We start from the raw sequence: 18,149 nt of genomic DNA on the forward strand, positions 1-18,149 counted from the left end.
TGTGAGACTTCTGTGTGCAGAACATGGAACAAACACGTACCACAAAATCAACACTGCAGCAGAGGCAGGAATGGTAATGCCTTGTTTTCAGCTTAGTTACTCCATGTTTACAATGCAGTCTTGCAATATTTCACTTGTAGGGAACAGATTTACTCTATATCTTTCTCTTTGTGAGGTTTTTTGTTTCATTTTCAACTCTCCAGGCCACTAATTTACTACAGAAATTCAGTATCTCAATTACTCTGTGCATTTAATAGTTCCAGTTCCCAAAATTATCTAGCCAGTGATGCAACCAGTAGGTACCAGCCCAAGAAGCCACTATCACAGGTGCAATACAATCGGATGACTTTGCCTTCAGGTTTAGATTCCCAGGTTTGAAAATCTTGAATAGCTGTACTACTCTGTTTTATAATGAATAGTTTGTAAAAACTTTTGGCTCACAAAAAACAAAGGTTTCATACACATTTTCTTTTCATTGGAAATTATTATGAATTTGTGACTGCCCTGTACTTGATGTGTATGTGCTTGGCTGAACACCGCAGCCTGTCAAAGGAAAAGAGACCACTGTACTCAATGGCAGCTTTCACGATCTTCTAGAAGTAGGCAAAGCTCCCTGGGGAAACTGCAAAGGTAATCCTGCATGCGTTCCACAGCTGTTGTTCTGAAGGAAATGAGTACATCTTGTGGGTACTATGAATTATAAAGATAAACTTGGACAACCACAAAAAAGCATTAAAAATTAAATGCAGCCTGACTCCTGTTTCATTTTCCTTTCGGAGGTACACAGCTCAGTGTCTGTGTTGGTGTTACCTAACCACAAATAGCCTTCTCATCTTCTGCAAGCTGCATTGCTGTCAAATGATAGTGATGACCCAGTCGCTCTGTCTAAAGATGTCAGGGGAAGAGGAAAACCAGACTACTACAAGTTACATGGTGAATGCTCCTTTCCTGTTACAAATTCCACATTAAATCGAAGTAATTACTTGGCTGCAGTGATACTTAGTCTACAGGACAATGCGTTTACAGACATTTAGGAACAGCAGTTTACAATAATGCTTGCATATGGGTTTGATATCTTGTGTTGTTAAAACAAATCAGCAAGTCTAGACTGTAATTTGCTGAAGCAATTTATGGTTATTTCATGGCTTTTTTCTCTAAGTAGAGGTGAATACATTTGACTGTCCTAAGAGGAAGGATGGTAGTGCACATTCTTTTCATTTTAACTCTAGGACTGATCTGAAACAGAAGCATTAACATCCTGATTTTCATACCACATAAAAACTGCCCTAAACTATTAGTGCTTTCTTCCACTACAATGTTCAAATATTTTGCAAACTGCTGATTAATCATGAAAAAAAGCACTGGAAATTGGTCAACACTGCTGCAGCCATTTCTTCACAAATGAGTAAATTGAGACTGTCAATATGGTAAGTCAGTAGCAGAACAGGGAACAAGGACCCATCTGGGAAACCCTCAGCTGCATTATATTGTTACTGAAGGCACTGAAGCATAACAGCTGACAGTAGTCGAGGGTTCTCCTTAGCTCTTCACTTCTGGGCTCCTGCTCCAGTAGCAAGGCAAAACAAATGCTTTTTATATTTCTGGAAACATTGCCAATGCTTTTTTTCTAGGTGAGCAAATACTTGCAGGTAATTTTCTCACCCTGTTTTCCCATCTTATGGCAAGTCTCACACAGCATCAAGATCCGTATAACACAAGAAGATACCATGCTCATTCTGCTTAGATGTTATTGTATTTCTGAAAAATGTAACAGGATATACAGCTATATAAACAAAAAAGGGCTCTCCAGAGCTAAGAAATACTTTCCCAGTGAGAGTTTGATTTCCTTGTACCATTCAGCCAGGAAAACGAGTCCCCAGTCCCGCACGGCTGGTGCCCAGCTCCCCGCGGTGGTGCACCCCAATGCCAAATCCCCATGTGGATGAAACTGTTTCCAGACCACAGACCCAGAGGGGCTCTGAGATTTGCAGTGAGCCTTTATGGAGACGGCTCCCACTTCGAAGCTGCCCGTCCTCCAAAAAGGGAGCCTCCTTGAGCAACATGGACTAGAGCTTCAGGGCACTCACCGGCAGATGAGTACACTTGGCACTGGCAGCACAGAAAATGGATTTATATGAGCTAGTCATTAGCAGACTATAAGTCTGAAGAAAATTTAGGCTGTATCTTTTTCATAAAGTTTTGTAAAAAAATGCAGCAACTTAGCCAACAGAGACCTTTTCATTTGCGTGGACTGCAGTGCTTTCCAAAGCTAATCAGTTATTATAATGAAGATCCTCATGGACTTGATGGAGCTTTGTACTTTTCAACTTTCTTTTTTTCTTTATTTTTTTATAATGCTCAGGTAGATGTATATGAATTACATTCTAACAACATACGGTTTAGGTAGGTTTTTTGTGTGTGTGCTGTGATTGTCATACTACTGACAGAAAGACTTTGAAAAACCAAATGCATTTATTTTTCCTAGCAATCATCACATTTGGAATTTACAAGAAAGTGTGTCCTTTTATTAAGAAGGTAGAATAGCCATCATCCTCTATTGGTACAAAGTGGCATAACTCCACTAATGTTAATGATTTGCTACCATACCTTGTTCTTATTGAAAGTGGAGGTATGTTATGAGAAACATAACTATATACTCATTGCTCGTTGACCTTAACTAATACCCAAATTCCTAAATGTCCATCTCACCTTTGCCATTGGCTCCTAATTTCTATGCTTCAGCCAGGCATTAATATATCATTTTGTGATATAGAAAATGAAATATGGTTGCTGTTTTACAGAGCACTACCTGAGGATCTCGCAACATTGTACCGAGTGTAATTAATCGAGCCTCAAACCTTCCAAGGCTGGATTGGGCTTCTGTTCCACATAGGCTGCAGTTTGTAACAAGCCACCTCATTTCAAATTATTGCTCTTCTGATATTATTACACTTTGGGCTGTGTTTGGTTTTACTTACTTAGTGCTGCCCATATGGAGTGCAGCTTTTCTGCAACTTAATCCTTAAAACATGGGTTCTAACAAAGGATCCTTCCTTCATGTAAGAGAGATGTGTATGTCTATCAAGGTTATCAAGAATCAGACTTGAGCTTCTACAGGCTGGCACAGAATTCTGTAAATGGGTAAAAAAGCCTGTTTCGATGATCTAAAAAGGCTGTAGAAAGACAGACGTGAAACTATGCAATTGTATTGGGGTAATCTACAAGTAATAGCCGAGTATCTGTCCCTAAATGTTCAGAGAGATGTGCCAGGTTATTAAATTAACAATCGTAAGTGAAAAATGTCCTGGGGCTCACACTGGGGTTCGTAGGAGGCCTCTGCCCCTGAAAGATGTTTTTGACATTTCCATGCACCATTCCAGGATGTGTGTCATGGCCTCTTCTGAGAAGCATGAAGTCACTTGGCCTTTGGCCTTGTGACTTCCAGCACGCCCCAGGAAAGGAGTATCTCATCAGGAGCCACAGCCTGTAATGTCGTCTTCTTTAATCACCACTCTAGCTGTGCCAAACTATATTAACCCTTACTAAGCGCACATGCTGCCATGATCCCTGAGAGGCCTATGCTCGGGTGATCTCTGAAAAGGCCTGCTGCAGTAGCCGTATCTGCTGTAGCAGGTAATCCCAGCACGAGTGGTTTCAGTTTCTCCAGTAAACAGTTTGTGCGCGGAATCCAGTTTGTTCTTTTGCTTTTCAACATCTCTATAACACAGAAAGTTTTAAAATGAGATAAAAATCAAGCAAATGGAAAGTCCCTACAGTTAAATCAGACACAATCTTCTCATACTCCTTTTCTCCTGTGACTTCTGTCAACAGTTTGCTCTTGAGTGCAGGATGACGACACTGGAATGTGACCATGACACCACAACCACTGACAGTCTGATCAGACCAAGGCTGTTACTGCCACAGACAGGGTAGATCTGGGCTTAGCAGAGAGATGCATTTAACCCTTTTGAGCCCTGTGCCAGATGGCAAGTAAAAATGAGTCTTTCAGTGCCATCACCCTTGTGTCCTCCACGCAAGCACTCACATTTCCATGTATATGACAGTCACTCTATCAGGCAAGAAGCACGGAATTTAAACATCTAGAAACATTACATTCTACTTTAAGTGACACTGATGTAAACACAGAGCAACTATACTGAAATTAATTTGCTCCTGATTTTCACCAATGTGGAAACATGAATGGCTGGTCCTTTTTCTCAGAGCCTTTACCTTTCATCTGGAAATTCAGCCATTGTTCCTGATGAAATGACGTTTGACTAATGACAGGAAACCAGTGTCAGAAAAACAGCATATAACGTACCACATCCAATACACATAGCAATCAATCAAGACTAGATGGCAACCATACTATTTATCACTGCTTAAAACCTATGTAAATCTTTTCTCAGGGGCAAATAAGGAGAAAGAAGTCTAAATTTTTCACAGTAGGCCTGACTGGGAAAACAATATGTTGCAGAAGGTGTTTTAAAGCACTTTTCTGAGTGTGTGCTCATTTCATCCGCTGCTGCTCTTCATCCTTGTCCTGAATTTTTGGGATGAGGAGTTTTCTGGCCCATGGCTCTTGGCTGAGAACAGTCCTCTCTTTCTTCTCACACACCACATCAAAAGTGCATCAGCTGCAGCACAACTATCATCTTAGACATTTGTCCTCTTGAAATACTTTTTTTTCAAAGTAAATGCAACCAGCAATTATAAAATAACAACCGCCACTTGCAGCTGTAACAGAACAGTGTTATATTATATTGATGGGAAGGGACCAAACCTTCCTGGGCACTGCAGCCACACTGAGATGTACTGCACCATAAACTAGACTGTCCGGTTCAAAAATCGTATTAAAAAATATTGGAAACTGGTCAGTGGGTTATTCTGAACCTGTTGCTGCTTCAATCATGTGAATATTGCTGGAGAAAAGAATGTCTAGCAGAAAAGCTGGAACTGAACATACAAGACATCTTCATTCCTTCTTTATGAATATGTTTTTTCAGCTGCTCTTAGTCTTGTCTTGAACTCCCTGATGAGGAGATGCTTAGTCCTTCTGTTGAGAACAGTATTTTCCTTATTCCTAAGAGTTTCACTGAGAAACCCTCACTTGACCCATCTCTGCTCACTCGAGCCACGGTGAACTGCTCAGAACCATGAGCAGCTCCTGCACCTCCAGGTTACGGCCTGGGTCCCCAAACAGTAAGCCCAGGGGTCCCATGCACAGCTTTGCCAAATCTTAGTTCCTGGCCTCAGTCAGTGCCTCATGGAGCGTTCAGCTGAACTAAAGTGCGTTAAAATGGTATTGCACAGATCTGTACAAGCTTCTCCCTGCGTGGTGTGCACACAGCAAAGAGCCAACCGGGGAAGGCAAAGGGCAGATGGGGGATAGGCTGTGCCATATCTGACAGGCTTTGTAGATAAAAAAAGTATCATCAACTGTGGCACGTGAAGGGGAAGAATTTTTTGTATTTCTTTTTGTGGTTGCAAAACAAGATGTTCTTTGAATGCTTTGGCAAGGCCTTTAAACCTGACTGGAGAAAGGCAGCCACTGGGCCTCTTGGAGGGAGTACCCCGTTATTCCGGTACTCGCCAAAGTAACTTTGAACTGAAGGAGGATGGACCAGCCAGCTGGCTTCTGGTTGACACCGAAAGAGCTATGAGGGGGAGAGGGACAACAGACTGAAAACAGACTACCCACAACACATAAGAAACATGAAGCAGGAGAACCAGAGAGAGGTGTATGTGTGGCTGCTCTCTGGAGGACTTTAAACACTAGCATGATCACCATCAGATTTTTGGTTCATGTTTCCATGACCCGAGACTACCAATTTTCAATTTACACAACACAGGATTTGCAGGATATTCAACAAGACGTCCCAGGGCACATCTTACAGTATCTGTATAGGTATGACGTAAGTGCAGCTCATCAATACAGACTCTTGCTAGTAAGTTTGGGTCATCAGCTCTGCATTGGATAAGCTAGCCCATACCCAGACACTTAATAGAAATAAACTCTTCCATGAAGATAGATTCTGCTCCTATACATGTAGGAATAACACAGAAACATCGCAAACACACTTCAAAGAAGCCTCTTGACTCTTCGTATTGGAAGTAACTCCTGTTCAGTAGCTAAACCTACATTAGACCTGATTTGGTTGTTTGCTTCCACTTCTGCAGGGAGGCTGTTCTGGATCTTCATGTGCTTGGTGCTAAATGTCTTCCTCCAGATGCGTAACAAACAAGCTAGGTTGTCTCAGTGTTAATGTTTTGATGTGATAAGTTTCTGGGAAGGCAGGAGGAAGCTGATTTTAGAAGATGACTGAAGAAATAATCTTACTTTGGATATGATTTCTGCAACAGGAATTGAAGGAATAAACATAATCTGATACCAGAACTGAGATAAAAGGAGTATATACCAATACCAAATTATAAAAAGAGGAGAAAGACATTTGTGGGAAAGATAGTCCTAGACATAAGTACTTTAGCTGAGTTGTTAAATGGAAAAGAGAAGATGCCTGCAATCTGGTTTACTGTTCCATCAATTCATTAGATATTTCTGTAGTACTGTGTGCCATTATTCCTTTAATTTGAGGTTGCCACTTGTCTGTCATGTGAAACACCATTTGAATGCCAGGGCAACTGAGATTCTGGCACACATTGTTGACAGCTGTTTTGAGACTACGAATATGATGTGTGCTACATCTGGTGAGGTTGGAGTGGAAAAGTGGAGTGGAAAAGTACAGTGGAAAAGTACAATTTCTCTTTTGAGACTGCTGGGAATGGCTTACAGCATCTAAGTAAGTCCCTTATTCAATAGAGACTCTATAATGACCTACCCATACAGATACTCTTGAAAAATCAAAGCCAAAGATTGATTCGAATATTTCTGCAAAGCTGGTTTGTTCTTTGTAACTAGGAAAAATGACATAGAACATTAAAGAAGAGAGATGCTTAAATGAGTGAATGAGTTAAATCAGTGAATCAATGATCTAAAAATATTTTTCATTAATTTTCATGACACAGATGTGACCATGCCAAGCAAGGCATCATGTGTACTCAAGCCTAATAAAGTCTAATACCTATGACTCAGTGGCAGAAGTGGCAGCTGGCCTCTTGGAAGTTGCAATGAATAATCAAGGCATTGTTGGTTTTGGGCTAACTTTGTAGACAGTGCAAACTGAGTACAAGAGTGTAAAACTGCAAATAATGTGCTTTAGAAAGTTTGGAATATAAAAGCCAGGTGAGCAGCGTTACCTCTGCTAGCTCCAGACCTGACTATTCTTAACAGTTGATTTTGGTTTGTGTGTATGTATGTGTAAATGTGAGTGATCTGGGTGTCTGCACTGATCTGCTGTCCTCCTAGTCCTGTGGTTTTACCAAGAGAAAAGTCATCCCTAGACAGAAAGACTAAACTAGCAACAGAAGAGACTGACACGGAGTCTATGAAAGGACATGTTTCCTTTTTCCTTTTTTTAAACAGAGACAGAGGTGCCAGACTGTGGAATAGGAGTGTCAGACATAGAGAAGGTACTTTTGGGTTCAAATCTGAGAACTTCAATATAGGTGGGTGCTCAGCACTCGGAAGATGTACCCTCAGTACTTATGGGAATCTGATGAGGAGCTTGAGAAATCATGAGGTCATCTGTTAATTCAGACACAAATTTTTCTTTCAAATTAAGGTTAAAATGGCAGATTTTTCCCAAGCTTTGTAACTCATTTTGACTTAATTTTGGTACACATAAGACCGTAAGTGCAACTGAGAGTACTGAAAGTACCTCAGACAAGAGAACTAAGGATTTTTTTTTAATTATGCTCCACTCATTTGGTTTCATGAGAAAGCAAATGAGCACATCCACACTGAAAAAAAATTTCAGATAATATTTATTTGGTTTCCCCCCTTTTTTTCCACCTCTAGAAAAGAAGGCACAAGGCCAAACAAAGAAATACCTATAGAAGAGAGTAAAAACATCTAGTGAGAGCAGTACATTTCAAAGCCATCCGTGACCCAGAAGTGTGTAATCTTTAGAAAATTTAGAAAACTGCTGCCTCTTTCTGCTTCAGTTTACCATTTGCCTAACAAATTCTCAGAGCCTTTATTTTGCAATTTGCTGCACAATAGTCCATCTTTACCAGGAGAAGACAAGAAATGCTTAGCCCTTTCCAACCTAAACCAGGGAATCCTTGGAGATGTGAGATGTAGACTTGACACCAATGGACAGGCCTGGACCTGCACATAGGTCTCCCACTTTGATGACAAGTATCCCAACCTTCCAAGTATTATATGTAAAAATGGCCTTTTTTTGTTGTGCTTTGACAAAGCAAACTGTTTGTGAGAAACTAAGGGATGCCTTACTAGGTGTTCTTGGACTATGGCTCTCAGAGCAGTGAGTTAGACAACTAAGTCTGGGAGACAGGAAAAACCATCTTGGCTCTGGAGTTTCTCATTGGCTTTTCTGTTCAGTTTCCTGATTGCTCTGAATCCTTTCATAGGCTCCTAATGCTTTCGTGTATTATACTGAGGTAAGACAGACGGCATGGTTGGGATTGATGATACTACAGTCAATCTGATTTTTTAAAAGTTTGGCCAACACAGACGTCTAACCTTAGACAAATGGCTAGGTGAGATAGTGAGTGAAACTATCTTGGCCAGACTCCCTCACTACGGAAGATTCCATTGCAATTCGCTAATTTTTGCTATCAGATATATAAAACTAAACAGGACTAGAATACTATTTCTCTGTCATTGTTGTTTCTGTATAGGAAGAGAAGTAACAGCAAGTTAAAGCCAAACAGTATCACGTAGAAAGCAATCCTTGGATGTTTTTGAAACTTTTACTCTGAGCCCCTAAGACACTAAAGCCTCTGCTGCAGATGGGTTCCACCACTGGGGCCCTTGAGGCCTCCTGGATCTGCACATTTGCAAGCAAACTTAACTGGCAGCTTAGTTCAAAAATAATGCAAGACTTTAGCTTTCTCTTTGCAATCTGTCTTCCATCTTTTTAATTTTCATATAATTTAGGTAAATTTATGCAACACAAAGCTAAGATGTATGAAAAATATAGCTGTAATGAAATGCTTAAAAACAACAAAAAAACCAAACCACTGCAAGAGTCCATTGATGATAAACAGTAAAGGACAAAAGATTTACTTTTCTGTGGGGATGCAGGAAGTTCATGTGTACATCCATGATGAATAACCAATGGTTTTGAAAACTTCTGGTTGCCACAAATGAGTGTCTACATTTATGAGTGCATAATGTATAAATAATTAAAAAGGTACACAGTGACATTTTAAATGTCAAAGAAATTATAATTCAGGCTTTCATTATATTATTATACCATGCTGAAGCTAACAGTTTTCCATTACTCCCTGAATAATAATGTAATAATGATTTAGTGTTCAGAATAAAAAATTGAAATATCCAAATTCAACCACAGAAGTTCTGGAAACCATATAACATCTGGGTGCTGACTAAACTGGAGACCACCCAACCATCATTTGGCCATTGGTTCTTCAAGTAAAACCTCACTAGCTTCTAGAAGTCTGAAGTAGTGCTTAGTCTTTCAAAGCTCTTCTGGATGGGGAAAAAGAGAAAATCAACATCTCATAGAGGTAAAATAGTAATTTTGAACTTTCCCTGATATTTAAGTGGATAGGAAGCAAGGTTTCTCAAAAATAACATATCAGGAATACACGGGGCTCTCATTTAACAAACAATATCTTATTTATGATAAACAAGGTTTCTCTTCTTAAAACATGCAGTGAATGGAGCTGACTGAGTAGCTTTGAGATTTTCTCAATTTTCTTTTCCAACCAGCAGCTTTCACTTAATGTAAAATCACTCTGTGGCTGATACTCACATTCTTTAAATATGTACTTTTCCCCAAACTAAAGTCAAGTTCTTTTGCTATTTCTTAATACAGATTGATTAGACTGAGTGTCAGAACTCAATTAAGACCATGTGATGATGGAGCTTGCCTGGGGAAAGCGAGTACATCAACAGCAACACTAATATTTTATTTCAGATGGGGAAAGTCTTTCTGTTGAGGTTGCGTATTTCTGAGTACTGGAATGATTTGGATAGAATTTCGCCCCCAAAATCTGAGCACTCACATTCTGTATTTCTATGTGCTACAGGGCCTTTAACAAGGAGTTGTAGTGCTGTCAGGCTATCCTAGGCTCTACTGATTTTTTTGAAATACGACCAGAGTGGAATTTTATTTTCATGACCACCTTATTCTTAGTTGGCTGATTTTGGCAAGGATTCCTGCATTTCCATGAAACAACGCCACTGGCTTCAAATGAAAATATAGTCCTGAAATTGGAAGTGAACAATGAGCACGATGCAATGCTTGAACAAGAATATGCTCTGGTGCAGCCAGAGCAGGAATTACCATTTTAAGCACAAGAGTGAAGACAAGTCTGGATTTTCTATAATAACCATCACCAAAGCATCTAAGTGCATCCCAACTGCATCCCCAATCGGCTTTATCAAATATTCTGTTCTTCCTTCCAGATCCAGTGAAACTTCACTGTTCTGGGCACGGATGTACCAATGCTGGACAAGAAAGGGGCATCTTGACACCTTGCCAGCTCCTCCACTGCAAAGGGGATTTGTGGAACTGGACAGAGGTGGGGAATGCTCCATCCAGGCCTTGAATAATGTCATACAGAGGTCAAACTGTTCTTATGTGGCACAACACAGCCTCGAAGAGAGATATAGTGTGGACACGAGAGATCCTCAGATGCTCAGTGACCCCATCTTTGCTCCAGAGATGTATCCAGTTTTCATGGTTGGTGCTCAGTTCATTGGAAGCACCATGTCTCCAAAAGCCAGAAGGATGAAAGTGCTTGTGGAGCCTTAGAAAAAAGTCAATAAAATGCCAATAATCAAACCAGTCACCTTCCCAGCCAATCCTGTCACCTCCTTATGCATTATAAAATACCCAGGATACTCTTATTTTAGGAGGAACATTCTGGATTGATAAATAGAAACCTGAAATATTTGGAAAGTACTACTCCAAGGAATAAGTGTTGCAGGAGAAAGGCCTACAGTTCCAAAAATGCATCACTCATTGTATGCTACAGTCTGTAGTACAACTTTTCCAGCTTTATTTTTTCAGTATGGAAGTGTATAAAGTAAATTTCTATTTTGCTCTGAAATTAAGCAAAATGAACTATATATTTATATGGTACTTCTTTATAAAGAGTACTAAGCCTCTAAAAACTGAAGATTTCTTGTAACTATAAGGATGTACTGGTTTTATGTGATACCTTTTTTATGTGTGAAGTAAGAGTTTTTACTGGACAGGACATGAAATCATTAATAAAAATCACCCTTTTCACAGAGGAAAAATGTCAACAGATCAAGTTTAAAAAAATAACTAGCCAATCCTCTGCTCTTCCACTCCCCCTTTTTAAGACATGTTGCATCTTAATTAATTAGGTTTGAATTTACTGAGATTGATAGTATTACCATTTTAGCAATTGTCCCATCATCCATAAAGTCTGCTATGAAGTCTAGATCCAACTTTACAATTATATGTAGTAAGTAAACAAAACCATAACTTGAAAATTAGAAGAAAATCAGACAGAAAATGTATACCTTTTGGCTGCCATAGCCGAATAGTATAGGCAATGTCTGTGAGTCCCCTAACTGAATATTTAACTTGGTTTTATTTAACTTATTTTGTAGTATCCCAAAATGTGCCATAGAGTCTTTGGCTTTGATTTTGCAAAGGCATCTGACTGAGTAGATCCTTATGGAGTCCCCTTCCTGAATGAGAGCTTAGATACTGTAAATCTATCCCAGTCTCCCTAAAGAGAAATCGGACTTTTCCACTGTCTGCACTCAGACTTCAGCACCTCCAGATGTAGCACGCATCGCAGCCTTCACTTCAAAACAGCTGTCAAGAATGTGTGCCAGACTTTCAACTGTCATGCCGTACAGGCAGGATCCCACACGACACACAAATGGCAAAACAGAATTAAATAATGGTACCTGATATGAGAAGAAAAATGCAATAGAGTTACAAAATGGTAGCGGTCATGCTCACTGACTTTACAAAATTCAAAATTTCTCTGCTGGAGTGAGTTAAATACCAGACAGTTCTAAAAATCATGAGGTAAAGATGTAGCAGCATCTGTTGAGAGAAGAAATCTACCTGCTTAACGTATTTTAAAAAAAGGTGTCCCAAAATTTATCTGGACTTTTAACTTGTCTAAAACAGCCATTCCATTTAATTTAGCTATTATTTACTGTGTATATAAAGCTCTTCTGTTCATGACTGATGAGGCATAGCGTATAACTAGTGGCCTCTATATAGCCATCTCTATATAGAATTTGGACTAATTTCATCAATTACTAACACTCTTCCTAAATATAAGTAGAATTTTAGTTAGTAATGCATTTGACGAGGCAGATTAAGATGACAGCTTTCATTAGTCAGACATACAACCATTGTAAAAATCTTCCAAACCAAAAGGTTAGTCTTAAGAAACTAGACACTGATGTTGGCAGGTTCAGAGGTATTTTTTCAACTTTATACAACAGTTCATCTGTGCCATTATAAATGACTCAGAAAGTAATATACTGAAATATAAACTGATGGCCTGACACTGAAAGAGGCCAAAGAACAAGGAAAATTTAGATGGTCCCCATCAAGTGGTTTTATTTGTCAGACGCTATGACACCAGAAGCAAGCAACTTGAACTGAAACTCAGGTAAATACTAGGAATTCAGTTTTTCATTGGATTTTGAAATAAACACCATCATAAAAATGACTATTCAAGAAATATATTGTGAGAATTATTTCATTAAAGATCTCTATGACAAAGCGTTTCATTTTGTGTAAAGCACTGCATGTTATTAGTTATATAGTATCAAATAAATTGAGGAAGACTCATCTCGGAGGACTCTCTAGACATTGCTTTTACACAAGATCAAGTCAGGCCAAATGATCTAATAGTCCCTCATGACAATAACATTTATAAATCTATGAAAAACTTTAATAAAATATAAGATCAAAGATGATCTTGTATTTCTAAGTCTTTTGAGCTTTAACTTTTCTCCCCCCGCTCCCTTTTTGTGTTTATCTGAAAGTAATTCAGCTTTTTATTTCAGCTTTTCTTGTATATCTAAGCACACTGGTTGCACTGGTTGTCCACTATTCCTGTTGTTATTCTTGAATTCAGTAACCTGCCAGACACAATTTCTGTTATGGTGGCAATCTAAGTATTTAAGCTTCTTATACACTATTTGCAAACTTACATAGGATGTTTAAAACAAAGTATTGGATCACCAAAATCCATCAAAATTATATTTTAAATAAATAGTGCATAAATTTTTCCTACCTCCTCACTGTGCAACTTGCATGTTATCTTAAAAACTTGTCCCTTGTTCTTAGATCAGAATCCCATTAAGTCCTTATGGACATAATGTCCTGCCAGGTTAGCTCTAAGTAATGAGATAATTGGATTATTATAGTATTTTAGGTATGTCCTGCTAACTGATAAATGTAAATTTAGACACCAAAACTCATGATATTATTTGTTCCCTCTTAATGTAACGTGTTTTTTTATTCCTGCCAAACGGCACTCATCTACTTGTTCAGAGTGAGAACTTTCCATGTGCCAATTAACTACTATTTCTTGAGTGTCACTCAAGTAATATTTCAGTATTTCACTTTTTATTGAGTATCACTCACGTTGGTAAAGAAATTCTGAACAGGTTTTCCTAATACCATAGCAGCATTTTTATTATATGCTATTTAAAACTATCAATGTAGTTGCAGGATGGGTTTGTCTTTTTATCTGTGTTTGAAAGATTGTAGTGCCCATGTAAAGCTAATACAAAGTTTGGGCATTTGTTTGGTTTTTTAAATAAATTCAGGAAATATTCCGCAGTAATAAGAAAATGTGTATGTTCAGATGCTACTAATCATTTTAAGAATCTACATAAAGAGATGGGCTAAACTAGTTTTCTTTTGCTTTGTATCCACTTAACAGCAACAGGAAGCACTCAAAAGAAAACTGTACTTGCTTGACTTTTGTATACTAGTTTCACAGACCCAAAGAATTATGTTAAAGTGAGCTGCCAAACCTGGGGCTGGTGCCAGCCTGAGCACTCCCAGTTTATGACCAGCTGCTCTGCTGCTGCCATTCGAATACCCACTGTCCTGCAGTACGACAACACTTCCTCAAGAGTAAGATTTCACAGTCACTGCGGCATATCCACCTTTTCCAGGGTATAAGCCTCAGTTAAAATATGCCAGGAAAAGACTGTAGCCTACAAAGCACCCTAATATTCACCTGAGTTTCTACCTGTGCTTATACTCCCCATGAGGTATTAGAATCCCTAACTTTTTACGAGTATCTGTATCTAAACTGACGGCATCCACTGTAGCCTGACACTATCTCAGCTGGTTTCTAGCGGAATTCATGCCAGTGGGCACAGTCTGGATCTGATTTGGAGGATGGCGATGGAAATAGGGATTGTTAAAAACACCCCATTATCATATGGTCTGGTAGTTGGCTACAGTGCTGTTCTACAAACATGATTTAGTGCAGATGTTTCATTTAAACTCTAGATTTATAAAGGTACACATTTTTTTGGTTTACTCTGATTATAACCACAGTCTACTCCTCCCCAGTAATCAACTGCTAGAATTTGTCAAATGTTGTCATTTAATATGTGGGTCACTTCCAGTGCTGTGTTTGTTGCATGGAATGCTCCACTTCCATAGAAACAGATGTTTTAACTTAACAGCAAAAAGAGCTTAAACAAGTGCATGTGAAGGCGCAGTGCAAATAATGTGTTTCATTTCTGTTATTTATAGCTGTCCTCAGCTATCATAATTTTTTTATTTGAAAATTATTAAATCAATTACAAGAAGTTTATTTGCAGGTACTGCCAAGAATGATGTGTGCTAGGCAACTGCTTCTGGGGAAAAGTGTCTTCTTCTGGGCCATTACAGAGGTGTTTAAGTGAAGTCAGTGCATTTCTGAAAGACTGCAGTATGACAGGGTCTAAACTCTGAGCCTCAGAGTATACACAGAAAAAAATTACCCATTTTAGATATCCCAACCCTTCTGGCAGATATACCAGGTGGCAAGGGTGGTGGAACTAGTACTTACTTAATTCCTCAGCGTATTTGAAAAGGGCAAGGCCAGCAGAGATGGTGGTTAGAAGGAAGACTCCAGGGAGGGGGCTCTGGCTGGAAAAAGGCTGCGCTGAGAGGATGGGTTTGTTCTTTCTTTCAGTTTGATTTGACTGAAATACATCCCACCAAAACTAGGAATTACTATTGTATGAAAAAATAGTAAGTCTTATCTAGAACACAAGAGGGAAATATCTTTTTGAAACACAGAACTATTTACACACACCACAATGAGGTAACAAATCAGCCATCTGTGAAATTCTTTGCTCGTTTAAATCCTACCTGGCTAGTTTCAGGTCACTGTAGGAGCCACTGATTTTTATAAAAAAAGTGGTGTTTGAAAATGAGCCATACTGCATACTTTCCAAAGCACACAGACAGAATAATTTGTAACAGTGCTGTAACATTCCACATCCAGGGGTGGATCACGTAAAGAGCGAGCTGCGTGCAACCAAGGTAAGGGCTGATAGCTGATGTTGCCTAACATCATTTCCCAAACAAATCTGGTAATTTCTACACTTGAACCGTGGGCAAGGCTGAAAGTACAGCCCAGGTTATTCCAAAAGTTCACCGTGTTCCTCTTCACGGCCCACCCTAACGCCCTGGATGTGTACTCCACCCACCTATACTGGGGTTTCTGTGCAGAAGACAGAGCCAGGCCAGATGAGAGAAATATCTGTCTTTGGAAGGCCTCTTCAAATGTGGGACACAAAAGCAGTAAACAAATCAAATGGGATGGCAGACCAAATGTGTTCCACATTTGCAAAAATAACAAAGTTGAGTCAGGAAGAAAGGTTTATGTGTCTTCTCCTCGTACAGTCCTTCCCAAGGTACTTTCTTTCAATCCCCCCAAAATTAAACCCAGCACAGACAGCAGCAATATTTGTGAGTATGCAGCATCGACCAAATGCATCGCAAAGCCACTGACAGTTCCACATGGCCTGGCACGAAACACGGCTCAGAGGGGTGCGCAGGTGCGGTCCTCCTCCACGGTCCTCCTCCGTGCCTGGACACATTCTGCAGGACACGCGCGTGCCACTGCACAGCACCACTGGAAACAGGCGTTCACACCTCACCTGCCACTTGCAGTTGACCCAAGCTCAGGAGCCAGGCTGGCAACGTCTTCCCATGAAACTCTCAAATCTCTGCCCCTGCCTATGAATACCTGCATGGGAACATCTCCAGATCATTTCGCTAGCCATGAGAAGGACCTAGGGAAGTCTGCCTCTGTTCATGTTGGTGACTGAAAGACTCTTCAAACATCTTTTTGAGGAACTTGCGAAACCAAGGGAACCAGCTCACATCTCCTAGATTGGTTACACAGCATCTGGTAGATCCGCAGTCTGGTGTCCAGTAGCTATGCTACAATAATAGGAAGCAAGATGCAACTGAAAAGCATACAGGCGGTATGGGATAGAACTGCTGATCAACATCAAATGTACATTAAACGTTGAATGTAATATATATAAATTACTGAAAAGTTTGTCTAAAGTTTCTACTAATTCATTTTTCTATGAAAATGTTGATGTGACAAAAAAATCACTCAGGGGTATTCATTAAAGGTATGCTTTAGCACATCCTTAATGAGAGATGGGAATTTTTGAAGGTTGGGAAATCTGGAAAGCTCTTACAGCTCCTTTCAGCGTATTTAAACTGAATATTTAATGGCCGCACATAGCAACTGAGCATGGTCCAACCCAACCCTGTAATAAAGAAAAATAGTATCAGCTGATATTTTTAAATCCTACTCTCTACACAAACTCAGTCAGTCATCGTGATTGTTTGGCAGCAAATCAATATGAAGATATCTTGCATTAATATATTATATATTAAGGGGTATTGGTATATTATTTATTCAATAAACTCAGCCCTTTCCCTGATTTCACATTTTCTACAGAGCTAATTTATTTTGAATTCATTTTTGTCTTAAGATTAAATAGTCAATTTATGGAACAGTTTACATGAATGAGGGTAGTCATTTAATACTTGAAATTTAGAATTTCATTTTGACCTGAGTCAACTATCATTATTTTTAGTCTTTGTTGGATAACTTAAACTTTATAAAGTGGGCAGAAGGGCCTCATTAATTTACCAGGACTTTCATTCATTCCAAAGTTTGGTTAAAGAAGGAAGATGTATTGCACTAGCACTGGATAAGCAGGTTAAAGGAATACTGGGGCCAGACATATTTTTCTTGCTCTCTTAATGAATAAAATCATTATTTTCCTATATATATGGTCTTCATATTTAATACATGCTCTCTCCCTGAACAAATGAACCAAGAAAACATATTGGAATAAACCCCAATTGATTCAGTAGACCTCAAAATCCAGAATCCTTTTTATGCATCAGATATGCAGAGTTTTGCCTGCGCATTATAGTCACATATATCTTTTTTCCTGTGATATGGTTATTTGCCATAGTGTCAAAGTCTAGAACAAAGATTTGACGATCCAACTTTAAATATCAATGAGAAAAAAGTCTTAGTCTGAGACGTTAGGTGTGGCCTCTTCCTGCTTTTCTTTCTATCACGCCTATTTTCTATTCATCAGCTAACTAATCCTCAGGACAAACCTAAAAAGTAAGGAAAAAAGTCATAACAAACTTAGAGCTTGCTTTCTGTACCTGGCACCATAGCCATCTGTCTTCTATCAAGCTTTTCCATGTTCTTCAACTCCTTTACTCGCTGCAAAAAGTAATGGAAGAAAGTATTCTCCTGTCAAAACCCTGTCTTTTTAGGGATTTGTGTGCTGAATATCCAAGGGTTCAAGGGAGCCTCTTGCCATGACTGCCTTCTCCATGGGTTTTCTTTCACTCCTCTGATGTGTATGCCTATGCCTTCAAGGCAGAAGGCTTGCTAGCAGGTCTTTCCTCACTCCCCTTCTCAACTTTTTTCTAATTTTACCTACATTTATATCCTCCTTCTCAATTCTGTAAATTTAAGAATCCATGCATTGCAAGCTCCAGTGTCTTCTTGATCTGAAAGAC

At 39.2% G+C, this 18,149-nt stretch overlaps 1 long non-coding RNA gene across 2 annotated transcripts in view; it reads right to left on the minus strand.

Moving 5' to 3' along the window:
• Window positions 1-12,345: 12,345 nt before the first annotated feature.
• The window catches only part of LOC142600313 (uncharacterized), a 46,443-nt gene continuing 40,639 nt past the window's right edge, over window positions 12,346-18,149 (minus strand). The window contains exon 3 of one of the 2 annotated variants that reach the window (XR_012833733.1): window positions 12,346-18,140. This is a non-coding gene — a long non-coding RNA (uncharacterized LOC142600313). The remainder of the gene's footprint in view (window positions 18,141-18,149) is intronic. The other variant, XR_012833732.1, reaches the window with a different exon arrangement.

Source organism: Balearica regulorum, chromosome 2 (genome assembly GCF_011004875.1).
Source record: "Balearica regulorum gibbericeps isolate bBalReg1 chromosome 2, bBalReg1.pri, whole genome shotgun sequence".
Taxonomy (NCBI): domain Eukaryota; kingdom Metazoa; phylum Chordata; class Aves; order Gruiformes; family Gruidae; genus Balearica; species Balearica regulorum.